Source organism: Python bivittatus, unplaced genomic scaffold, assembly GCF_059951505.1.
Source record: "Python bivittatus isolate LINGU-HERP-01145 unplaced genomic scaffold, Pbiv_v1 ctg000980_np1212, whole genome shotgun sequence".
Classification (NCBI taxonomy): domain Eukaryota; kingdom Metazoa; phylum Chordata; class Lepidosauria; order Squamata; family Pythonidae; genus Python; species Python bivittatus.
Window position 1 is genome coordinate 64,694,558 of NW_028277125.1, and position 27,315 is coordinate 64,721,872.

A 27,315-nucleotide genomic window follows, 5' to 3' on the forward strand; every position below is an offset into this window, starting at 1 on the left:
TCTATGGTAGTGATCTTGTCTTCAATCTGATAAATCTTCACCACCTTTTAGCATCTGAAGTGTGGCCACCTGTTGCTTTAGCTGTTAACTTTTTTATTTACTTGTTTGTTAGATTTATGTTATACTTTGTCTTCAGAAACTCAAGTTCTCTTAAACAGAGTCTCCTTTTCTTTTACTCTGGTGATAGATCCCCTGTGAGATAAACTGAGTTCAGACAGAGGGTTATAGTCAAGTAAATTTCTGTGGCTGAAGATAGACTTAAATGTTGGTCTCCCCAGTCAGGCAGCTTCCTATCTTTCTGGTCATCAAGAGCCCCACCACCCCAACTATTAAAGTCAATGTTTGCACTGAGAGAGATAGCAAGCACTGAGTATATGAAGAAAAAAATAGCTGGGAGGATGGGGGCTTTCTACATACATTTGCAGCAGGAGAGAAAAGTTTACTTTCCCCCAACAAACTTCTGGTATGGGAAGAAGCAGCATGGAGCATCCTGTCCATTGCACAATGCATCCAGAGTCCATTCAATGCTCTCTTCTTCTTCTTCTTCTTCTTCTTCTTTCTCTCTTCAACCTCCTTGCCTTTTGGAAGATGGATGGTTGGCCACTGGGAGTGGGAGCTTCTTACTGCAAAAGCCATCCATTCCAAAGCCAAAGTTCTCCTGCTGCTCTCACCACTTGCCTTCCCTTCCTCCCCATCTACCAGCCAACTTATTTTGGCATGGAAGAAAGAAGGTCTGACAAGCATCCACACACAAACTACAGTTAAAATTGGATGAACTAGTAGCATTTTTATGCTTTATCAAGAGACCCCAAATCTGGTGTCTACTGTTGGTTGACTCTCATACCTCTCATTGATCATAATCAATGTCTTTGAAGATTTGCTTCCGTGAGGTTGATACTCTGATTACTGAAGCAAAAAAAAAAAAAGCAAAAACACAACCCCCCCAAAAAACAAAAAAACAAAAATGCAACACAATGCAACCCCATGAAATAGATTACAGCAGGAGATTGTGTTCTTTCTGGGAATCAGAGTGGAAATGGAAATGAAGGGTAAGAACCCCAAGGCTAGATGGGAGGGAGCAGTCTTGCAGTGGGCCAATAGGAGCCCTGTAGGTTGTCTACCTCCTTCAGGTTTCTCTTCCATGAACCATAGAATATTTGCCTACAGGACTTTATTATGTTTTCTGATAGAAAATACCATCTTCCTCCAGATACCCTTGATCCAGCTTCAGTCTGTGTCAGCAACAGATTCCTTCTTTGACACATAGGAGGCTTTAGTTCTTTGCCCAGTTGTTTAGACTCCCTTCATATAAGATCCCTACTTCTCCAGATTGTATGGGTGAAAGCTCCAATCTACTCCAATAGGAATTTTCCCCACTCCAGATATATTGCAGGCAGGCAGTAACCCCTAAAGTCTTGTATCTCTTGTCCAGACCAAAAGGTCTAGAACTGATTATTTCTGGGGGGGGGGGAAATCAATTCAAGGCCAAGTGATATGATTAATGTCACATATAATTTGACCTTTTAATGTTTGGAATTGGTTGTAAAGTTCAAGATGTCTCTGAATACAACATAAGCCTGAAAATGAAAACATTTAGATAGAACAGTAAATCAATTCCAGACTGATCATAATCAAGATGCTCACCAGTTGCATTATGCATTAAGAAAACTACACAATCTGCTTCAACAATAATATTTCATATCCATCAAGCCAAAAGGAATTTCAGACCTATTCTGTTGGACTATATCAAACTGTAGCATTAATCTAAATGTTGACATGAACCAAACTAGCCTGATCATATGTCTGAAGTTGATTAACTTAGTATTACTGCCTTTGATGCCAAAATAGAGTTTTATTAACAAGCTATATATTCATTCATACACACACACACACACATCCTGACTTGCAGTATCCTGTGTTCAGGCAAGAACTGTACACACTCAACAACACATTGATGCATTTTGACATTTCTCCAAACACAAACTGGAATGATATTTCTGTCCATTTAAAAAAAAATTTTTTTTTATTATGCTCTGTTCCTTAAGTGCATATGTCAAGTTTTGAACAGATTGAATTCCTTTCAGCTTACCTACATACAATAATGATTTACAGCTGCAAAACACTTTAAATTTGTTAATTATATCTCAATGTTTCTGTGATAGAGAAGAAATCAAACATTCTTCCGTGTTGATAATATCACTCTAAGCTTATGTTGACCTTGATGATCTCAAAAGGATTAAAATGTACACCTTTCAAATGAATTATAAATACTTTTGACAATCATCTCTTGTGCTACTGCCTATTAATTATTATGCCTTAATAGTAATTAAACAAATGATTACTCTTTAACAGTTAAGATAGAACACTCTTTTTTTTTTCTGAAACCACACATCAAGTATTACTAAAGCTCAACTCTATTCTGCACTGACTGGGTTCCTTCTTGAACACTCTGTTGAGTTCTGAGCACCACATTTTAAGATATGGACAAACTTAAATATATTCAGTACAGAGGAAGACAATTAGATAAATGGTCTGGAAGTTAAGACCTGTCAGGAACAGTTTGAAAGAACTGGGTTACAATTAGCTTCACAGTAGTCATCAAGTATCTGAAAATCTGTCCCACAGAAGATAGTGAAGACTTCTTCCCTGTTACTCAAAAGGTAAGATTAGAATTAATGAATAGAAATATTAGGGAAGAAAATTGCTTTTAAAAAAAAATAAAATAAAATTAAGATGTAGGAGAAGCTTTCTAGTGGGCAGGTCTATTTGGTAATGCAACATAACCTTTGGATATAATTGGCTTTATTAAAGATATGTAAGCAGAAGCTGAACAATTGTTTGTAAGAGATACCCTACTGGTGTCTTAAATTGCAGATCCATCAATGAGAAGAATGATTAATCAGATGATTTCTTAAATCCTTCCCAATGTAATGATTCTATCAACATTTACTGAAATCAGTAGTAAGTACACTTCTTGTACTACAGTGGAAACCCATGTATAGAGTTCCACAAAATGCTTTATAACTCCAACATCTGAATGTGCTCATAGGAAGGCCCAATGCAAGTAATACATATAGTTTATAGATAAGTAATATGGAACCTGAGAGAGCCAGTTTGGTGTAGTGGTCAAGGGAGTGGGCTAGAAACTGGGAGACCCTAAGTTCTAGTCCTGCCTTGAGCACAAAGCCAGATAGGTGACCTTGGGCCAGTCACTCTCTCTCAGCCCTAGGAAGGAGGCAATGGCAAACCACTTCTGAAATCTTGCCACAAAAACTGCAGGGACTAGTCCAGGCAGTCACCAGGGATGAATAATGTGTCGAAGGCGTGCGCGCGCACACGCACACACAAATACAAATACAAATAGGACTTTCCTATAACACAAAAGACAATTCTTTACCCTATTAATGGATAGAAATACCATGGAGGATATTATTCTGTGTATTATGTAGGGGAGAACTGAACTTTACCAGTAGTTCAGGAGAAACTTAAAACACAGTAAATACACATTCCCAAAGCTCTTACTCCAGTTCCTTAAAAGGAGTAGCAATTCTATGGCTGTTATCCTGCCAAGATATGCAAGACCAGATTTTAGAGCTGTAAATTTTGAACAAACTACAATCCTTGAAACAGGGAAATAATACATGACTTCAAGCTTTTATCTGTTGCAGTTTTAAAAGCAATCGGTTAAATGCAATGTTCTTATTGCACTGAGCAAAAATTGTTGATTTTAGATTAGTGGATTTAAAATATGTATTAGAATTTGAAATTACTCTGGGAATGCAGATTCCAACTACTCTACTTGTATACTTTCACTCAAATGATTCAGAACAGAAATGGCTTCATAAAACCATAATCTATCTGGTATGCATGGTGGAGCAAAGCTGTATTAATTTAAATATTATATACAAAGGAATCCTAATAATCTTTTGTTTTTGTTATTGATCATTTTGGTATTTATATGTCATAAGGATAAGCAGTTACTAGTTTTAATGTTATATTTTTTAGTCTTGACTGATGCTTAAGCAGAAGATAAGAAAGTTCATTTTAGAATGTATACATACATATATATTTAAAATAAGAAACACTTCCCTCTTCTTTAGTTGGGTGCAGATGAGTTTATTTCATTATATTTAACAACTAATCCATATTGCTTTCTAGTGCAAACAGCATCAACTTCAGAAGATAACTGACATCATTATCATTATTACTGATATTATTATTGATGCTGATGCTGCTCAATTCAACAACCCAATCAGTTTAGTCCAAAATCTGCATAAATGAAAACATAGTTTTGTTGTTTTTATTTTAAAAAACCATATTTTTTATGCTTTTATGTTTACTAGGAAGAAAACCTTTTTCTTCCTTATGAAAGGAAAAATTACAAAGAGACAGCTAGCCTGACCTTTCTTACTAAGAGTTCCAGAGAATGAGAATAATCACAAGAATCGTCCTCTCTTACTAAATGTATTTTTGATGGTAGAGTAAACATCAGGCTGTAAAAATCTTTGATGGGGTGCTTCACTTCACTGAAAGCACTCCATCAAAATATGGTTCTTTTCCTTTGCTTTGCTTCACAGTTCTTCCTCAGCACACTAAATTTTGGTGAACATTAACTGGAGAACTTCCTCCAGTACTGCTCACCAAAAGCTTTGACAGGTAATACAGGAGGATATAGGATAATTCACTAGGAAAAAGCTGTGGAATCACCTCTCAGCCTCTTCCAACTTCACTCACTACAACTTTGGTGAGAAAACTCCACCCATCTTTTCCACTATTCACTTGCCAAATGTGGAAGAGGCTTTTGCATGGGCCAGGATCTGTGCAGAGGCTCTTCTAGCTTTAGTAAGAAAAGGTTGGAGACAGAAAGAAGCTTTTTGGCAACTCAGAGTACCCAATTAAGTGCACTGCATTGCCTCTCTGCTTCAGTGAGGAGGTAAAAGTAGAGGTATATGGGTTTCTGTATGAGGACTGTGTAAGCCCAGGGTTAAGTATTGGATGACAGGACCAACCAATCACTATGAAGGTTAATTTTCAGTCCATTAATGTACAGTTGTTGGTGTTGCTGTTGTTTTAATATTTTAAATTAAATATAAAAAAATGAAGAAAAAGAATTCACAGAATTATAAAAGTAGAAAAAATAAAAAAGGAAACAAAAACATTCAATATACAAAAATGGATATTTGCATATATATATATTTATAAATTAGACCCATGATTCATTACAATTATCCATGGTTTTTGTTCCATGGAACAAAGCACTATACTATATGTTAAATGATATTTAACTGTGCCTAATTCATGTTCGTGATATTTGCATTAAGTCTATAAAATTTGTAAGTTGCTTCAATCACCCAAGTGGCTCTAGGCAATGTAGAAGAATTCAAAATACTAGAAGAAAGCAGAATAACACAGTAAACCAATAACAAAAACAATGTAACTGCTACATTGGGGAAGAAAATCACTATACAATCCAAGACATTCAAATAGCCAATATTGGTATCAACGCAGAATCACAAAATGCCTTGTCCTGGTGCCTGTTGTTTTTCAGATTTCTGAAAAGGGAAGGCTCAAGCCCAAGTAGACCTAGAGAAGAATATTTTTCCAAAAATCAGGGGCAGCTCCAGCAATGGTGCATGTCTGAGATCTGAGCAGATGACATTGTTTCATCGAAAGGACCTTGAGTATGCCAACTTGTCTAGATCTAAGACAACAGGCAGATAAAACTGGAAAAAACTGGCTGTCTAGCACAGATCCAGATTCTGGATTTATATTTCCTTATGATGCTTTAAAAGAAGAAGAAAAAAGGTAGTACTTTTACTGCTTCTGTCTTTGATGATTCCTGTTAGCTTCTAATAAGCATTTTGTTCTATTCCAGCTTTCTTCATTTACATAAAACCTTGTAACTATGTTCTGTCATTCATTATCAAACAAAGTCTGTTTACTGTTGTATGCTAGTGAACAGATCTCTGAGATAAAACAAACTCCCTGCTAGAGGCACAAATAATGAAGAAGATAGGTTGAGGCAAAAAAATGCATTTCAGGTAGGTAGTACTCCAATGAATGCCCTTCAAAGGCAGAATATATGAAACACAGTAGAGAATTAACGTTCTGAATGCTAAATCAAATACCTAATATCAGGTGAAAATGACTGCTGGGAACCATAAATTACTACTACTACTACTACTACTACTTCTTCTTCTTCTTCTTCTTCTTCTTCTTCTTCTTCTTCTTCTTCTTCTTCTTCTTCTTCTTCTTCTTCTTCTTCTTCTTCTTCGCCTCCTCCTCCTCCTCCTCCTCCTCCTCCTCCTCCTCCTCCTCCTCCTCCTCCTCCTCCTCCTGGAACTTTTCATTTTGGGGTTTATATTGTTTTCAAAAAATGTTTTCTCGTGTCTCCAACTGCTTTCATTGTATTCTATATTGTAATCTGGTTCCCAAACAGCATATATGAGAATTGGTTGAGGAATACAGATAAGATTAAGGTCAACAATACGGCAGTTGGGCAAATAAGCAAACTGATACCAGTTATGGGATCTGGATCTGGAATCAACTGAAAACAATGGATTTATATCAAGTATTAACAAAAAGTACAAAACAGAGTAAGTGCAAAGTTAGCATGGTGGAGAAGATGATGTCGATACACAGAAAAAAAAAATCTGAATAAACTTATATAACAGTTTACTAAAAGCATCTTTCAGCTAACAGTTTGCAGGACACCGAAACTATACTCATCAGTCTGATTCTACTGAAGTAAGAAGTGGAACAAGAATGGTAACAAATTTTCATTAATGGGACCAGTCAGAATGTTGAACTATTCTATACATACTCTATACACATGTTGTACTTTCTTAGGTTTTTTTTTTCCTCCCTCATTTCAGCTGCATGGGAAACAGCCCTTACTGTATATCTGTAATATCACAGATTTCTGGTGACCATCTGGGTAATATCTCCTTGCTGAATATTTTAAGGAGAACTGCCTGTACCTCAGCTCCAGAGCTGATTCTCTATATTATCTCATGTTAGAAAGGTCCATATGAATGGCTACACAATCTGAATCCTCCAACACATATTTAGTACACAGTTATGAACATTCTGATTCCTTAACAGTTTCCTCTAAGTGCCCGATACTGGAGGTATAAAATGTCTTTGAAAACTTTGGCTTATCTGCAAATGTACACACAAATCATGATGCAAACTAGCATTTTTTTCAAGACAACTCTCCCAGCAAGTAATTTGTGCATTCTTCCAAGGTTGAAGTTCCAAACTGACTCCCTGGGGGCGGGGGGAACCCTCTAACTATTTCTCTTCTTCAGCCTCCTCTTGTCTTCTAAGGTATCAATTATTATTTCATTCTTTCATCTCTCTCTCTCTCTCACACACACACACACACACACACAGAGTACACAGCAGGACAAGATTTTCTTCTCCACTCTTACTCATGCAAATGTCATGCAAAATCAAACACACTTTCTATTCAACATCATGATACTTTCTCATAATCAATTGTTCCTATTGCTGAAATGTCATCATCCTTGTAGTGTATCTAGCACTCTGTTCTGCTTATTGAAGAAACAGTTGGCCAGCAGTTAGAACAGTGCCATCCAAAAGATGGTGGTCAACTGCATGAAAAACTAAATGAATTGTTAAAAGTAGCTTGAAGAAATACTTTGCATAGAGAACGACTGTCATGGAGTTACCCACATAGTGTAATGGAAGGCTTGAGCAAGGAAGATACTGGAATGGAGGATCAAGGTTACCAGAAGGGAGGGGGAACATTCCAGAGCAAGCACTTTCTCAGTCTGCAGCAAGACCATGGGAAGAGTAAGAGGATGAGGCTAGCCCCTCCCTAGAGTCTCACGGGATATATCCACTAGTTGCTTTAGTGTAGGTTTAGTCTGGCGAGATTCTATTAGGTGCAAGCTAATAAAGGAACGGGACTGGACTGGATTGCCTCGTCGTTGTTCTTGGGCTGAACCTGACACATAGGCATCCATGGAATCTAAGACAGCAGACAGATAAAACTGGAAAAAAACTGGCTATCCAGCAAATATCCAGCTTCTGGATTTATATTTCCTTATGATGCTTTAAGTTGCAGGGCCTGTAAACAGGTTCCAGTGACCATGCAGTAAATCATTTCAGTCTTCATCCAGATATAATTACATTCCATAGTCATTGTTTTCCATTAAGTTCTATTTTACTTCCTGATCTCTGTGTTACCAAACTTGCACAACACAATTGTCTGCTTTCTTTGTTAGCTTTTCAAAATTCAGGGTAATCAAATGAAATCTGACAGCACTCTGTAACCTTCTGCTTTTCCATGTTTATTTCAGCTACACTGGAACAGTTTAAATATATTTTACAGCCTGCCACAAAGAAGACTTAGGACTTAGGTTTGCTTAGCCTTAGGAGAAATAATATCCAAATATTTAGTGATTTCTGTATGAAGATACTGTATGTGGCATTTCCTTCTTCAGTGCTGATTTAGTTAAAGCAAGAGGCAAAGCTGTAGCAATCAGAAGAAGCACACTAGTGTTCAAAGCGTGGGCTGTCTTGTTTAGATTCTTTCCAAAATATGTTGAAGCCAAAAGTTGTCTCCTTATTGATCATCCTTAATTCCATCTGTGGTCCATAAGACATGGGGCTGCTACATGAAGGAGCAGATTTAAGTTTAATATACACAATGAAGCCACATGCCTACAAGAAATTGTTGTGAGAATTAAAAGGAAAGTACTTTACATCAAAATGATGTGACTTGCTTTAAGTCTGTAGTAAGACCTGGTTGTGCTTGTTCAGGTTGGAAAGCTAAGAAGAATCAGGCCTCGTTAGTACAGTACTTGGATGAGAAAGCACAAGTGAATCCCAGGCTTGTAGGCTAGACTGGGGAATTGAATAAACAATGTTGCTAAGAAAACACGTAAACATGTCCATGAAGTTACCAGAAATGTTCCTGAACTTCACAAAGAATGTCTTACTAAGAGAAAAATGCTCATTTTGCAGGTCAGTTTGTAGAACATAAACAGAGAATTCTCTTTTTCAGAAATGACACATTAGAGTATCTTACAGTGTTTTCTTTTTCATTGGCACATTTTTTTTCATTCTGTTATGATATTACATAAAGCTCAAATGGCAAAACACAAAATGAAGATGCAGAAGAAAATCCCAGCATAGATGAGGTCCTTGATCTTCTTGCTTTATTATCATAAACAACTGTGAATGTGTTAGTTCCTTGCTTTTCTCATCATGTTCCTGATGAAGCAATGTTTTTCCCCCAAATGTAAGAGCTTTAGAGGTTTTGTCACTGCTTGCATTCAGTCAAATGATTTTTCAAAAGCTCATTTTTATTCTATTGCCATTTTAATTGTTAACATTTGCAGGCAAGCAAGCAAGGTCTGTTGTGCTCTCCTGCTCAGGAATACCAAACCAAAGATACAATCATTCTCTGCTCAATTTTCTTTCTTTCTTTTTTTTTTCTCCATTTAGGTCAATGATTCACCACACAAACATTTGAAACAAAGTGATATGCCAGCAGGTTTTGGTTTTATTTCCAACTGCATTACCAGTAATTACAGAGCTTACATTCCAGTTTGATCTTTTTTGACCAGCAATGAATTTGTTATCAAACAAAGCACTAACTATGACCTTTTTTGTTTTTGTTTTTTGCATTATTCTGAAAATGCAGCACACTAAAAGACTGTCATTTGCCTGGAATTGCAAAAATATGAGTCTACTTCTACAGCAGCTGAGAAAGAAGTAGATGCGGCTAAAATTAAGGATCCAAGGAGCAAAGATGAAGCAAAATGAAAGGTAAAAGCATTAGCTACACTATCACAACTTGTTTTGATACTGTGTGAAATTCAAATACAATCCTGTTCCCTGCAGGTGAATTAAACACATTTTTACATTTTTCTCCATACACAACAGTGATACAAATGCATACAATCTAAATTCGCTCCATGTCACATTCATATATTAGTCAGTCATATTTAATTTTCTAGACTTTTTAAAATTTGCCTCCCACCCAATCCATGACATAACTTTCCTAATATATCCCCAGTGAGGGTAGATTTCTCCCAAATATATCCATGTTTGTATGCAACCTGCCTTATTTCATGCATTTTGAATGCAGGGTTTTCAGTATTTTTTCCTATGCAATCTCCCCATGTATGAATAACTTTGTGTGCCTTTTCTGAAATGAGAAATTTTTGAAACAGATGCTAGCAATCCTTTCCAATATGGTGCTGAATGCCTTAGAATGTTAATAAATTCCAGGGCCTTTTATTGTCTAGGTTCTGCCAAAGAGATAAGTATATAAAAAAGAGTGGACAACCTAAACTGCCAGGGTCATATGCAACACTTGAAAGGCACAGTCCAGTCAACAGTTGTGACCAGATTGTAGTTTTCAATGTGACAGAAGTGAGAAAATAAAGACATGACTTCATGTATAATAAACCACGAGAGGAAATCAAGTCAGTTTTAGTTTTTGTTCTTGAACCAAACTGAACAGAATGGAATGGACATTTAATAAATAAAACTATTGCAAAAAAAAGAATGAGGATGATATGCATACAATAAAAAAGGAAATAAATTTTATACTCTAGTGATGGTTTGGAATTCTTCCCATCAGAACATCAGAAAGTCATACTATATCACATCCATATCAAGCATATTTATATTTACCAAATAAAGCTTAGATAGAATGGTGCAGAGAGTGACAAAACAGACTGGGACAAGTATTTTGAAGGCTTCCAAGCAAACCAAATTTGCGTTCAGTAAGGATGGCAGAGCCAGGCAGAACAAAAAAATCAGCAGTGGGGAAGTTTGGTCCACAGATACAAAACGCCAGTATATCCAGTCTCAAGGCATGCTCTCCCACCTACAAATATGAAAGATTATACTCCAGGACTATATGCTTAGAAAGTGTATGCTATGGAAACATTGTTAAACTAGGGAGGAGTATGTAGATAAGAGACCTGTCAGTTCAGATGATACAGTTCTGGCAACATTTGTAGTAACAACCTATTGGAAGGCTATATTGCAGAATCATAAAAACTGAAGGCACTTGAATACTACGGTGCTTTGAAGCTAGCAAAAGCAAATTAGAAATTAAGCAGCATCGAAGTGCTAAAATACATTTCAAAACTGACCAATTTACCACTTTTAATACCTAATAAACAAATTATTGCCACCTATTCTGCAGCATACGTAGCATGAAGTATGCCTCCAGATGACTGTAAGTGGATAGTGATCACATGCTAATTCTCTTAATGGTGCTGCACAATCTTGGAAGAACTTATCTGGTACCATAGCCAAGCTGCTACTTTTCTTGAACTCTTCCACACCTCACACACCCTAATTCTGTTGATGAAAGTAACACAAATTCTTTCTGTATCTAAACCATTATTAATGTTTTACAATCAAGAATTCATTTTAGAAGAGTCAGTAACTATATACAGTATAACCCCAGCAGCCCCCTCTGGCTCATATTAATTTATTGATTTTTTTTTTTTTAAGTCCTAGGAGTGCCACCTACTAGTACATTCTCCACAACCATCCTTTGAATTCTAGGAGGACCCCAACTGATGAAAGGCAGTAATCTACAGGGTGATATGGAGGCCTCAGAAATAATTCAGCCCCTGAAGTTGAGTCTTTTGAAGATAAAAAGATAAATTTCTAATATTTTCATATTCAAACTTGTTGCATGCCATTTTAATGTGTTTCCATTTCTGCTATTTTGAACTATAATGCTAACAGCCAAACAGCAGCTGGGGTGGTATAGACTGATTTGTAGGGATTGATGTGCAGATGAACTTGCCTTGAAGCAAGATATTGAACTGGGCTGTACTTCAGCCTGGCTTGTGACCAAACTGGAGGAATTCCAACTGTGGCTGCAATTCTAGGATCTGATGTTGAGCAGAAGAGTCTAGGAAAATTCCAGCTGAAAATTTCAAGTTTTGTAGATTTCTACACATGGGACACAAGTTTTTGAAAAGCAAAAGACCATGACTAGAGAAAGAGTTGAATGTTTTCCAAGCATGCAGATTTTCCCCTGTACATAACAATCTCTCTGCATTGTCTTTTTTTTTTTTTAAAGTAGGTAAATGGGTGGGTGTGTTTGCAAAGTGTCCAGGGCATATGATAAAACATAACATGTGTCCATTTTTAACCCACAAAATAAACAAGTAGATCCAGTCCTGTTTCAAACATGATCCAACCAAAGTTGACCACTTTTACATTCCAGTGATTGAGCAAAAGTATATGTTAAACTCTTCCATTGAAATGAGCACATAATCTAATCTCTTCCTTTCTTTTGAAGGATTTTCACCAAATGCAATAATGCTGTTTTGGTGAAGGCTGGAATTATACATCCTGCACATCATTAGGAATTCTTTAAATAGGCCTCGTCTGATGAGTATATGCACAGCATGTAGAGACATTAAGTGATTAGTATTGATTGTCATAATGCCTCAGTTGTCTCATCATGCTGTTCAAAAACAAAATAATGAAGCAAAAATGATGAAGCAACTCACTGTGCACAAGCTTCTTTCAACTAATTTCCCTGTACTTTTAAAACAAACTTTTAAAGCGTCAATAAACTTCATAATTTCTATGGTAGATTGTTAGAAACAGGCAGTTGCAGGAAAATTCAGTGGCATAGTAACAGCCAATTTCATTTTACTAGGCTGATGGTACAAACACACTCTCTGATCATTTTACAGAACAGATATCAAGAAGTCCTAATTCTTGTCCTTCTGCTCAGATACCAAATCAGGCAGGACAAAAATGACAAACAAATATTACGGAAGGGGAATATCTCAGAGAGATTCTCCCCCCCCCCCTTCTAGCTTTATTAACTCATATTAAAATAATGTTGTGGGTTTAGGTCCCGCTTCTCTGGATATATGCATATCTCCACAAATTTGCTTAGAGAATGGAGAGCAGGAGAACGGAAGCAGTCTGTTGCCATGGCAACTATGAATGAGGCTAATTTCTTTAGTACCATTGTCCCAAGCAATAAGACCTCTCACTGTTTTAATCAAGGAAGGAAGGGAAGAAGGAAAGAAAGGTTTCAAACTTTTTATTTATTTATTAAATTTATATAACACTTGTTTCCCAATGACTCTGGGCAGTTCACAAGTAAAAGAACATTGAAAACAAGAAAAAAATACCATAATGGACAAAAATAAAAGTTGGCAAAAATAACAAAAACTACACAGGTATAAAAAAAAAACCTGACTCATGCAACCCAAAGGGGGCTTCCATCATCTTCTCCAAAGGCCTGGGCAAAGTGCTAGGTCTTCAAGGCCCTTTGAAAGATCAGCACCAACCAGACCTTGAGGGAAACCTCATTCCAGAGGGCAGGCACTGTGACAGAGTGCTGATAGATGGCAATAACTGAAGGAACACGGAGGATGCCAATCCTGCCGTATCAAATCAGCCAGGCAGATTTTATGGGATACAGGCAGGCCCTTAAGTCACCAGGCCCTATGCTATGTAGGGTTTTATAGGTAACAACCAGCACCTTGAATCACACCCAGAGGGAAGTGGGCAACTAGTGCAGCTTGCAAAACAGATGTCCAAATGCCTAAGCCACTGCATTCTGGACCAGTTGAAGCTTCAGGTTGGTCTTCAGAGATATCCCCATGTAGAGTGCATTGCAATAGTCATGCAGCTATAAAAAAGGAAAAGAATTAACCTTTGGATTCTTAAATTTTTATTCTCTGTATTAAATAGAAAGGTCCCAGTTGTAGTGTAAACTTGATATGTTATTTTGTTATCAGTTATAAGACTTCTGTCCAACATTTCAGCATTATATTATCAGACTACCATAAATGAAAACAAAAGGTTCTATTTCCTTATATCGTCTCCAACATAAAATTGAGTAACTGTGTGCCATATGAGAAAGTACAGTTGGGGTAAGGTATTATCTATGGAGTATTTCAAAGTGCAATTCTGTATTTTTGCTGATAAGGGCACTGAGGTTTTCTCCATCAGAGTGAAAACCCCATCTTTCTCCCAATTTCAGTTCTTTGGTCCATTTCCCCTGCTTTTTTAACCCTTCTTTATTTTCTGCTTCCAAAGACCAGTTGTGGTCTGTATCATTTTGCAGTAATACCTTGGGTACTGTTAAGTAATAGTTTATTATTTGTTCAAAAGGTATTAAAGGTTGAAGAACCTGGGTTCTTTCTTCAGGGTCCTGTAAAAATATAATTCAGTTGTGCTCATTGCAGCCAAAATAAATTATATCTTAACTGGGTTTCTACTGCTCTTTTAGATTTGGGGATAAATTCTGCATAAAAATATTCTGAAGGCTTCCCCCCGCTCCCAATTTGGAAGCAACTTATCCTTATTGTAAAATAAGAGATGAGCTAGCAAAAGAGTCAAAGGGGAGTGGTCTAGATTAAGCTGTGAAGTCCTTTTTTTACGTACTGAAAATATACAGTAAGCCCTGACATGCTATCTACTTGTGTACCTAACATGGCATATTCTTTCCTAAGATTCTTTATAAACATTTTCCATATGCTCCCACTGTTTTATTAGGGTCCTTTTGTGTCAAAGAAATCATACAGTGTAGGTGTGCTTCATGATAACAGGATTTGTATATATTTTATAACAGGTACTTCCATCCTGTTTCTGTAGTTTTGTTGGAATTATTGAAATGACCTTGTTGACATCCACTACTTAAGTAAAAATATGTATAAAGAATAATAGTTACTATATGCAAGCTTATGATATCATTGCTTGTTAAACATTCCCCCCCCCCGAAAAAAATCACCCCTCTCACCCCTATAGGTGGTATGTGTCTTCCTCAATCTTGGGTCCTCTACCAGAGGCCTGGGAGTTTGAGGTTCTGTGCAGTATCTTAGCTGTTCCTAGCACTGCACTCTTCTGGACAGGGAGCTCTGATGTTCCTCCTGGGATCTGTTGGAGCCACTCTTCCAGCTTAGGAGTCACAGCCCTGAGTGCTCCTATCACCACTTTGACTTATACTTTCACATTCTCTCTAGTTCCTCCTTCGGGCCCTGGTACTTCTCCAGCTTCTCATACTCCTTCCTGATGTTGCTGTCACTTGGCACTGCTACATCTATCACCTCCACTGTCTTCTGGTCTTGTCTACTACCATAATGTCTGGTTCATTGGCCAGTACCTGCCTGTCTATCTGAATCTGAAAGTCCCACAGGATCTTAGCCCTGTTATTCTCCATGACCTTCCGTGGAATCTCCCGTCTGGACCTGGGAGGGTCTAGCCCATACACTGTGATGTTTCTGTACACAATGCCAGATACTTGGATGTGCTGTTCAGTGTATGCTGTTCCTGCCTGCATCTTATATCCTGCCATCTCTGAGGCCTCTCTGCACACTGCATCTCGGGTCCTATCTAGTGTGGTAGATCCCTGCTTTTATGGATTTGGTGGTTAATGCCTGTTCTTGTGCTGCTATGATCAGTGCCTCAGTGCTGTCTTTTAGTCCAACTGTTTCCAGCCACTGATAGGATCTACCAATGTCAGCCACCTCAGCTATCTGTCTATGGTACATCCCATGCAGGGGCTTGTCTTGCCATGGCACTTCCTCCACTTGAACTTCCTCCCATGTCTGCTGCTGCCTCAGGCATTCTCTCAGCAGCTCATCTTTGGGTGCCATCTTAGTGATGTACTCGTGGATGCTTTGGGTTTTGTCCAGGGCAGTGGCTTTGATAGTATATAGTATATGCAACAAAATTGGATGGAATTGATTTCTCTTCATCTCTCTCACCCTGAGATTAGATAGCAGGAGTAGAGCAAGCAATGCTTAATACTCTAGGATGACATGATCTTTGAGATCTTTCTCTGTACCTTCTGGATAAAATTGCCAACAAGATATTTATTATATCTTTTTCCATCATCAGTGGAGATCATTCTGAAGTGTTAATGTTGAGGGTTATGAAAGTAGCAAAACACATGTACAAGGGTTAGCAAGTTAGCAGCTAATATGCCAAAATTCTTTACTCTCCTCATGACACACTTAAGAGCCTCCCAAGGCCCATATGTCAATTAAGGCACCTTTTTAATGTATTAGCTGCCAACTTATGCATATGATAAGTTTCCAATCTGCCACTTATCTAGGAATTTCTCACATACTGCGCTAATTATGCCAGGGTAATTAAGATAAGTGTTGACTGCAAATGAATATTGACTCACTAGTAATATAACCTGGATTTGGCAGATTTTCTAACAGGTGCAGGGCTCCCATATCATTGGAAACAAATATATGATGGAAATGTTTTAATGTTGCATCTTTGGAGAAACGATACAAGCAAATAATACCACTTGTTTGGAAAATCCCTTTATTGGCTGTGATAAACAGCCATTTCTGTTTGTGCTTTCTAGGATTTTGAAGGTACTGTATATGCCATAAGCAAGCAGCTTACAGTCAGGGGACCATTTACAATTATCATCCACAAAAAGAAAGACTTCTGGAGCTATGGTGAGTGCTGTCAGGTTTTCACTAGCTCCTTGATTAGGATGGTCAGTTGTGTTGCAGGAACAAGATTGCTGGTGTCATGCTGACATTAATGACCAATGACAAAAAAAAAAAAAAAAATCAAACCATCTGCTTTCTGCCAGGTAACAAACCACTTGTTTGCTAGTAATCAATGGGAAGGATGGGGATGAAAGAGTAAAAGCAGGTATGAGGGTAACTACCATGTGCATATGTATATCAGAACGGAAGCATGTATGCATGCAAATGAATGGGTAAGTGCAAGTTTGCAACCCATAACCCAGAAACTAGTACATTCCTGATGTCTGACAAATTTCCCCACATATGTCCTATATTAGGATTGTGCAGTTGTGTGTGCATGTATGTGAGCACTGAAAGCTTCACTTGCACTTTGAGTAATGTGCCCCGGCCATGCTCCAAAAATAGGCAAGGACAGGATGAATTGCAATTGGGCCAAAAGTAAGGACACTTGGTTTTAATTTAATTGAAAATACAATTAATTAAGTCAAATTACATTAAAATTACATTTTCATGACAACTTTTGGATGGCATCTGGACTCAGGGCTTTTGGAGTGTAAGCAACTACTGTATAGAACTTCAGGCTATGCAAAGATATAGGCATCTTTGGCCTATATATCCCAAGAGCTTTTCAAAGGATAGAATGCTAGAACCCTTAATGGCTAACATTTCATGTGGAATATACCTCTATAGTTTGAAATCCATGTCATGGATCTTCAAGACTATGCTCCAGGAGGCTGCAGTCAGTGACTGGAAACCTATAACAATGGAAAGTTGGGTGCATGTCTGCAAGTAGACACCCAGGAGAGATCTGAATCAACAGGTAGGTCAGGTAAGGGTGATTTTTTGTTGCTGTTGTCTGTTTGGATTTGAATGTGTTGACTCTCCAAATCCAGAAGTAGGGCAGACTTTAAATTGGAGGATGACATAATTATTTTAAAAGTGTCTTAGCTAATTTCAGTAGACCATGATTTTACTAAGAGAATTATCTTATTATGCTAATTGACTTCTTTTTTTTTTTACCTGCTAAATTAGCAACTTGAACAAGTCATAACTTCCAGAGAAAATAGTGTTAGATTATCCAATTTCCCCCCTTTAACCCTGCTACTGCTTGGCCTCCCTACAATGGTTATTTACCATTTTAAAAATCTGCATGTTAATTGTATTTGGACTTTTAATGTCACATTTGCTTTGGCCCTTTAACAAGTATTTATTTATTCTCTACAAATAAAGAGTTGGAAGGAACCATTTAGGCTATGATAAGACTTAGTTTCAAGTCCCCTGGTGATTCTAGTCTTTCCTCTCTGCATCTGCTTCAGTGTCTTTGAGTCTTTCTAAAATTGGTATTGGACACAGTACTTCAAGTGTATTAAGTCATGTATCCCTCATCCTATGCCTATACATTTGAAGAAGTTTGCAATTTGTTAATTGTGTTATTTTCTGCTTAACTCTCTAAGTTTTCAAGAGTCTGTTTTACAACATATTAGCTATTTCACCCAGTTTGAGGACATCTGCAGAATTGAAAAAGATAATAATATACAGCAGATTGATGATCAAATATCAAACAGGTAAAACTTCTTTTTGCATAGCTACTCTGTGGTGTACAACTGGTTCCCTATATGCTCAATGACTCTGGGGGCTCACAACAATCAAAGAAATTCCAATAAAATCAACCAAACATAAAAAATAAAGATAAAAGAAGGCAAGCAGGATGAAGCAAGGGGTCTCACTTTCCCTCCCTCTGAAAGGTCTGAGTGAAGAGCCAGGTCTTCATGGCTCTTCTAATCAACAGCAGGGGGGGGGCTATCCAGATCACAGGGTAACTCGTTCCAGAGGGCAGACAAGGTGCGTTTCTGGGGTCCTGAGAGATGACATTGTTTAATAGAAGGAACCCAAACTGCACCAACCCTGCAGGATCAAATCAGTCAGACAGATGTTATGGAAGACAGCCAGTCCCGCAAGTAACCAGGCTGTATGCCTTGTATGACTTTATAGAGAACAACCAGCACCTTGAATTGCACCTGGAAGCAATCCAGCAACCAGCGAAGCTTGCGAAACAGAGATGTTGCTGCTTGGGCCACTGCATTCTGGATCAGCTGAAGCTTCCGGGTGGTCTTCAAGTTCCAAATGCCAATTTTTTTTTCATCATTTCTTCTTATAGAGATATATCAATTAATGTCAAAGTTTCTTCTCTATTACTTTTTCATAAAGTCTTATTTAGGTTTGTTAAGACTCTATTCATCTCTTGAAGTCCAGAAATAGCATCTCTTCCTTGCGGCTGAAATAAAACTAGCTAGAAAGGAAATCCCCATTTGTATTGTAATCTTCTTTTTGATAATTCTTGAAGGTTTTTCTTCTTTGTAACATGGCCAGACTAATATCTTTTTTTAAAAAATCCTTTTATCTCTGTCCTAATATATCTTTTCCAGCCCACAAACTGTTTTTGCAAAATTCTCTCATACAAGCATTTACAAATATTATTATATCTCTTGATTTCTGCATCCAACTGAACCTAAATGCAAAAACTCTGTGTGTGCATTCCACATTTTTATCTGAACATTTTAAGCCCAGTATCTTGTCATTATGATGTTTGGTGATAAGATATCCAATTAAATCAGACTTTTCTACATTTTCTCTAATTCCTTTATGCTGAAATTATTTATTCTGTTCTGGTCTTATACATCAGCCAATTCAGTCTAATGTCTGAAATGTCTTCGTACATTTTTTTCCAATATCAAGCTCATGTTTCATAGCAATATCACATGCATTGCTAAACAGACTTAGGGTTCTCTGAAACTTGAGAAGACAGTTCTCGTAGTTGTTTATTAACTTGTTCAAACATACCTGCAAAGTCTTGCTAGATCACATTAGCTGACTTATCCCATTCTGCCTTTTGTTCTTGTTTGAGTTACTAAATTATATTTCCTATCGAGTCAATTTCAAAGCTTCATCCTGAATGTTGCTCAATTTTCATGCATTTCTTCAAGTTGTCATCCTCTTCTGCTATTTCTTCTTCATTACTAGAGTAAGGTGCCACTTCAGCTAGTTTATTTACATCCATGTAAGTCTTCATTCCCTGCTTGTTTGAGAATTGCTTTCCTTAGACATCTTTCTATTACTAATTTAATTTGCACATGGGGGATTACTTCCAGGCATGTTTACTCAGCAACGAGTTCTGTTATAGTGAATGGATTTGATCTTTGGTAAATGGGTATATGACTAACTGTGCAGTCCTATTCAGAAGTAAGCTGTATTGAATTTAGTGGTACTTAAGTTTATTTTGCTCTGTGATGTAAGCAAGCAGAGCAAAATGTATTACAACTGGTCTTGCTATAAATAGTTATGCTAATTTTTAATGCCCCTGTACCAAAGGTAGGTTCTCGGTTTTACATGAAAGAAGATGCTTTATGTTATCACTTGTATTTCAGTAACATGAGTAAAACCTCTGTCAGACATGCTAAGCATTGTATTCATTATTCAGTGCCAGATCTGGAGAAGGCTCATGCATATCTAAAATTTGCATAATTGCATAAATGTGACAATTTCACAAAGGTGGACCGTTTCCTATGCATAATAACAGAAGTAAACTTAGCCAACAAATTTCTCTTGCGTGCAGAAGCTCTGTTAGACAATGCAGCTGGTAATCCTGTCTTCTCTCATCCCTAGTTTTTCTTCAGTGCAAGAAGGGAGTGCTGTCCAACCGAATAGGCTGACAGAAGGTCCAAGATGGACAAAGAAATCACTGCTCTGCACAACACATAATGTACGGAGGGTGCTGTCACAAGGTGTTGATGGCTGTGAGCTTATATGGTTTTAAAAGGGAATTAGCCAAATCAGTGGAGAAAAATTCCATCAATAGCTGTTAGGCACTATAGTACATCTAAAGGCAGCGGGTCTCTATAAGTGCCAGTTGCTGGAAATCAACAGCAGGAAAAGGTTTAAGTCAAGTGCCTCTTAAATGGCTCCTTGGAGACTTTGAGTTAGTCATTTACTGCCTTGCTCCCTGTCATTTGAATGCCTACTGCAGCATCTGCAGAGGGCCGAGGGAATTAGACTGACAAAAGCAGCCTTGCAACATCACAATGCAAGCCTCCCTCTTTCTATTTGTGTTGTGACATTGCTCCCTCTTTCTATTTGTGTTGTGACAGCCTCACAAAGAGGCTGAACTCACAGCATGATTCTGGTTTTGCCCTTCTGACCAAAGTGAGATCTTGTGCTGCTGACTGCCAATGTTCCTTTCCTCCCTGTATATAGACTAAGGTCATTTCTTCTCTTCTGAGCAAAAGGGAAGCCACAGAAGGGCCTTCTGGATTGTGAAGTCATGTCTCCTGAGTTCAACTGGTTGATATAGGGGGAATAAGTCTCATCCCTAAGAATGATTTTTGGTTTGATGATCTAGGGTTCTATTTTTTTAAAAAATAGTAATTTTGTTGAAAATTACAGTTGCAAAAATAAAAACTAATACAAACTAAAAAAAGAAAAAAGAAAAAAAAAGAAAAAATAGAAGGTGCAGAAAAGAAAAGAATAGAAAGCAAAACAGAAAAGCAAGAAAAAATAAGAATATAGTAAAGAAAAGGAAAGAAATATATAAATAAATGACTTCCCCCTTTATCACAACAAGTGTAAAAATTTTTAGTAGCTTATTGCCTTCTCTTAAAATGCAAAAAAGATCTCTTCCTCCCATATCCCATCTCTTATGTATAAACAAATCCTTAAAGCCTCGTTGTTTCAGTCCTGATCAGCAAAAGTCCATTAAAGGTTACCAGACATAACAACATATCAATTTTAACCTTGATCAAATAAACCAACTTTATATTCCTTCCTTTTACTTTTAACAATCATGATCTTTAGTCCTTTCAAATAATTTTTCTGTGTCCCTTCTCACAAAATTCTTCAAAGCTTTAACAATCTTCTTTTGTAAATCCAATATAGGAAAATCATCCAGGTCACTCTCTTGATTTGTTATTTGTATATCCTTCTTAATTATTAAGAGATCAGCCGGTTTCATTTGTATGTCCAATGTACCATCTTTTTCCATAACATTCTTGTAGCCTATCATTTTTAAATTCACTTTCAGATCAGTCTCGATTTTGTCAGGTAAAACTTATTCCTTTTCCATAGCATATTTTAAACACAGTCTAAGAGGCAGACACTCTTAAAATTAACTTCTGCGTCCATTGTTCAAAAATATCCTTCAATATGTCCAAAGTTAAAATATTTTTCCTCATTCTGTATTAGTAAGTCAAATGTAAGTGTCCTCCTTTAATTGTAATCTTGAGTTCTTTTTGGTTCCCTCTAGTGTTCAACCTTCAAAGTCTCATCCTATCAGGTTTTTTTTGTTGTTTTTTTTTAAGAATTCAAAGCAAAGCATTTCCCCATGGAAAAGATTCTTATAATTAATTTCAAAATCTTATTTCAAATCCATCTGGATCCTTAGTCCATCTGTAATTTTCCAAAATCAAAGTTCTGATCACTTTTTTACTATTTATCCCCCCCCAATTTTTTAAAGTTTTTAAACTTATATTTAAAACTTCTTTCACTACAGACTGAAGGAAACTCATCTGGTGTTTTCAAGCTTGTTGATCAAAAGGTTCCTAATAGCTAAAAAGCCGTTAACAAGCAATTTCCAAAAGTGATTAGAAAAGGAAGTATGTGAACCCAGTGTTGTTAAAGGCATAACTGTGGTTTGAGCAAGATGGCTATTCCCTCATTTCCCAGAGCACTAAACCCACCAGAGACCACTGTCTTGCAGTTGTCTCTTTGCAAGGAACAACTGTCTGCAGCACTTGTGAGCAATCTCAAGTCCTCTCCTTGTCTACTCGCTGGCTCTTCATTCTGCTGTGGTCATCAGCTCCACTTTTAGTAGAGCTGTCTTCAGTTTGACATTTCTTCCTTGGAAGTCCAATGATTTAGGGTTTTAATTATGTCCTGAAATTCCTAAATTTCCCAAAGTTTTCTATGTTTTATTAAAACAAAATAGGTAACTCTAATTTGCCTGAATGAAAGAATGAATGAATGAGTGTATGTGTGTGAGAGAGAAATCAAGGCTATGAGGAAGGAGGGGGTGCATTCCAGGAGGGGAAAGGAGACAAAAGACAATACAGTCTGCAGAGGGAGTGTGGAAAGTGAAAGAGGTTCAGGATAGCCACTCCCTAGAATCTCCCAGGGTATATCCACTAGTTGCTGTAATATAGTTTTAGTTCTGGCAAGATTCTGTCTATAAGGTGTAAGTAAATAAAGGAACTTTACTCAACTGGACTGTTTCCCCCTTGTTCTTGGGCTGGGCCTGACTGTGTGTATATGTGTGTGTGTGTGTGTGTATAAAATTTATATACTGCCCATCTGTCCCAGAGGGTGATTCTGGGTGGCTCATAATTAAAATCCAAAACAGTAAAAACAATAAGAATATAAATATCTATACTAAAATTAACTAATAACAATTCTATATATATATAAAAAACTATATACTATTCAAAATGATGGGGTGGAGCAGTATTGATCATCCCACCAGCCAATTGCAACAATGCAAGCCCCCATCAGGCCCCCAGGCCATCCTGCATAGCCATGCTTTCACACTTTTTCAGAAGGCCAGGAGAGTGGGGGCAGCCCCAACCTAGGTGGTAAGCTGTTCCACAGGGTGAAGTCCATGGCAGAAAAGGCCCTCTTCCTAGACCCTGCCAGCTGAAATTCCTTGACCAGTGGGGTCTGCAATATGCCCCTTCTGCCAGACCAAGTGGGGCGGGTGGGTATTACAGGGGCGAGACAGCTCCTCAGATAACCTGGTCCTATGCCATGAAGGGCTTTAAAGGTAATGACCAACACCTTAAATTTGGACCCAGAAGCAAACCAATACAGTTCACGTAACAGAGGTGTTATATGTGTCACCCTAGGGGCATTCAAAACTGTCCATGCCAGTGCATTTTGTGCCAGCTGTAGCTTCCGAATAATCTTCAAGTGTAGCCCCAGATAGAGTGCATTGCAGTAATCCAAATGGGAGGTGACCAGGACATGAGTGACCACACAAAGGGCCTCCTGATTCAGGAAGGGGCGTAACTGATGCTCAACACGAAATTGCGCAAAGGCCCTCCTAGCCACGACTGCCACCTGCTCTTCGAACAGGAGTCATGAGTCTAGGAAGACCCTCAGATTATGCACTGGGTCTGTCTGGGGTAGTGCAACCCCACCCAGAACTAAGGATGATAAACTCCTAGATCTTGAGGCTCCCCATACCCACAGGTACTCCATCTTACCAGGGTTCAGTTGAAGCCTGTTGTCCAGGCCCCTACAGCCTCCAGGCACCACGAAAGGGTAGCCACAGCATCATTTAGGTCACCTGGGATGGAGATATATGGTTGAGTATCATCAGCATACTGATGATACTTCATCCCATGGTGCTGAATGATCTCACCCAATGCTTTCATGTAGATGTTAAATAGGAGTGGTGAGAGCACAGAACCCTGAGGCACCCCACAAAGTAGGGGCTGCAGGTTGGACTTCTTGCTCCCTGTCAACCCCATTTGGGATCAGCCTTGGAGGAAGCTGAACCAGCACAAAACTGTGCCACCTAGCTGCAACTCCCACAGTCAACCCAAAAGGATACCATGTCAATGGTATTGAAAGCCGCTGAGAGGTCAAGAAGAGCAAGGTTGGATGCACTACCTCCATCCCGCTCTCACCAGAGATCATCTAAAAACGTGACCAATGCTGTTTCTGTCCCATAACCAGGCCTGAAACCTGACTGAAAGGGGTCCAGATAATTTGTTTCCTCCAGGATCCTCTGAAGCTGTCACGTGACCACCTTTTCCACAACTTTTCCTAAAAAGGGAAGGTAGGAAACTGGACAAAAATTGTCCAAAAGTGTGGGATCTAGCAACAGCTTCTTGAGGAGGGGGTGAACACTCCACTCCTGCAAGGATGAATTAATCACCGCTAGTACCCACCCCAATGTCACCTCCCTGGTAGCTTTAACCAGCCAGGAGGGACAAGGATCTAATTCACAGGTAGCCGCATTGGCAGCCCTGAGGACCCTGTCCACTTCCTCAGGCCCAACAGAATCAAACTGCTCCCAGATAACTGGGTAAGTCTGTTCCCTAGGCATCTCCACCGGACCTGTGTGTCTGTGTGTTCATTCAAACACACATGCACACAGACAAACATACACCCCCACCCAAAAAAAAAGAGAGCCAGAATTAAGTCTGCTGGTTTATAAGCAAAATGTTCTTGCTGTGGCTTAGAAACTACCCAAATGGCTTTATCTGTGTAACATTTTACAGGAGATAATTGATAATTAAAAACTGCCAAAATGTGGAGAACAGTTTCTTTTTTCCATTCATGTTATTGCCAGCTAGTAATTGTATAGCTCCAGAGAGTCGACATTCTGATGGCATTTTGTACTCATGTTCTGATGATAGCTGACATTCAACTGATTATTTGCATAGAAGCTGTACAGTACCATCTCTTTTTAAATTTAACAGCATCTAACTCATATTTTTATAGGTTTTGTGTGAAGATTGGTGTCCAGTATAATACAGTCCTGCAGTTTCTTCACCATAGTGCTATACTGGAAAAGGATTGCCTATTTTCCTTATCTTATTTAAGACAATGATTGTTCTCATTCTCACAATCTTTCATCCTAGTTTCATTTGAACTTTTTACAGTTCATTTAATTTTTAAAGTATCACAAAGAAATCCAATCAAAGAACTCGAAAGCACAACAGTAATTCCCAAACAGTTATTCCTGGACAACCGGTCTGAAGAATGCTAGGGGTGGGGTAGGGAGTCAATCCACAATGTTAAATTGTCAAAGTAACCTCCATAGAACTCATTCCTGCATTATGGTAACAAAATAAAAATTGTTACCGTAGTAGAGGGCAATTTCAGAAAAATATTATCATCATTAATGTGAGATCAGTGCTGCTCTGCACCCCCACAATGTTGAGTTGAGATGGTTGTGTACAGTTTTGGCAATTGAGTCAATTAATTATAAGTTTTGCTCCTCCAAAGTTAGCTTGGCAGAGTTTCCAACCCTTCTATCTCCAGAGATTTACCCACTCGCTTTTGCATCCCTTTGGCATACATGCTCCCTTGACACCACCACCTGCTCTTCAGTTGCTGCAAGAGGCAGTTTGGCTGTGCGTCTTACACAGTGGCTGGTTGCTGGTTCTAACATTTTCTACTGTCAATGCAAAAAAGTAAATGCAACAAGAGAAAAAAAAGGCTGGATATCATCCTTTTGAGACAGGTAAGATCAGGACACAAACACTACAAGAAATACTACGATCCTACATTATCAACATAGGATATAATAAAAGGATTTTGAAAACTCAACAGCATTTTCCTTTACTTTCCTCTTATGTGAAAGAGATTCAAGGTGGGGCAACTTTAGATTTCTTTCCCATACTGTCTTGTTTTCCTGAAACGAGCTCATGTTTTCTAATTGCATATCTTCTCCAAGGTCATGTCTGTGTTCTCCTGCAGTGGAGAATAGGGCAGTGGCTGGCTATCAGCTTTTGTCCCCTGCCACTAAGACTCAGAAGAAGCACTGGTTGGCAACATGGGGGAAGATAGGTGGCAACAGCTGAATACTGATGTTTTGGTAGGCAGCTATTAAAGAGTGCCTGTGTGGAAATGCTCTTAGAGATTGGTTCTTTGAAGTATAGTTTTTGAAAAAGACAGGGGGAGGCAGGGACTACTTTGCAAGGAATAGTTGGTTGTTAATTTAATCATTTAATGTATTACTGGAGATAATAAATAGCCATTGAATATTTAGTATTACGTAATTGAAAGATGAAGCAAACCTTGACTTTTTTTTACCACGCGTGATGCAGTCCACTTAATCTCTTAAGAAAGGGGAAAACAGTGTTTGTTCCAGAATAATGTTAGTAGACATCATGGTATAGCATCTGATCATAATTGTCTGGCAAATTAATATCTCCCTATAGAATTTTCCATAAAGAAGATCAGATATAATTAAGGCAAAAGATATTTCTGAAAACCAACCTAGGAATTTTGTTCAGAGGGCTGCCACACAAGCATACCCCAACGGCCTAATCTGAGGGGGGGATATGGTGGCAATTATTAAAGCACTGATAATCAGAAATCTTCAGTAATGTCCAACAAATCGCTAGAGATAAACCAGGTGATCCAGATGTACTTTCTATTTTCTCCCTCTTTGCTTTCAGTATTTCTGTAACTCAGTTCAGTGATGCTCAAACAGTAGGCTGAAGAACCCCCTCATGGTTCCATGTAACATCAGAGGATGTCTAATTAACACAACCACTGAACTAACCACTGAAATAGGTGTTTGTGTGTATACACATACATGTGCGTGCACGCCCACATACACACACACACATACTGCATCCAGAAATTTGCTTCTCACATTTGTACAGCCGTTTGTACATTTGTACAGTTTAGGATGAAGATATCAAAACTTTTCATATAAGATAAAACAAAAGTCAGATGTTGTCTCCTTGTTCTGCAAATAGACAAAAGAAATTAAGAAGGATTTGGTTGAGAAAAGAGAGTGTTAGAGGTGTCGATTAGGGAAGTTTCCTAACTGTTGTAAAAGTTGAAAGAAAGGGGAGGATTGAGTATTAAGGTGATAGATTTTGCCAGAATAGAAGAATTGTGGTTGCTTGGTTTGAATGTTCTACTCTTACCAAGCCACCAAGATCGATGGAAATATTCCAAGTCATCAACTGTTTCCATGTTTTTTTTTTTTATGCATAGTATAAGGGATATCTATTCCATTGGCATACATTTCAAAACAGGGGACAAAATACAGAGGATATAGCTTTAACATAGTTGAAAGGGCTTACTGATT

At 38.1% G+C, this 27,315-nt stretch overlaps 1 long non-coding RNA gene across 3 annotated transcripts in view; it reads left to right on the forward strand.

Moving 5' to 3' along the window:
- Positions 1–27,315, forward strand: part of LOC148213606 (uncharacterized) — a 66,878-nt gene that overhangs the window by 21,495 nt on the left and 18,068 nt on the right. The window contains exons 2-4 of one of the 3 annotated variants that reach the window (XR_015794310.1): positions 9,677–9,801; positions 11,509–17,322; positions 17,948–18,033. This is a non-coding gene — a long non-coding RNA (uncharacterized LOC148213606). Of the gene's footprint in view, positions 1–9,676; positions 9,802–11,508; positions 17,323–17,947; positions 18,034–27,315 lie in introns of those variants that run through there. The other 2 variants (XR_015794311.1, XR_015794312.1) reach the window with 2 other exon arrangements.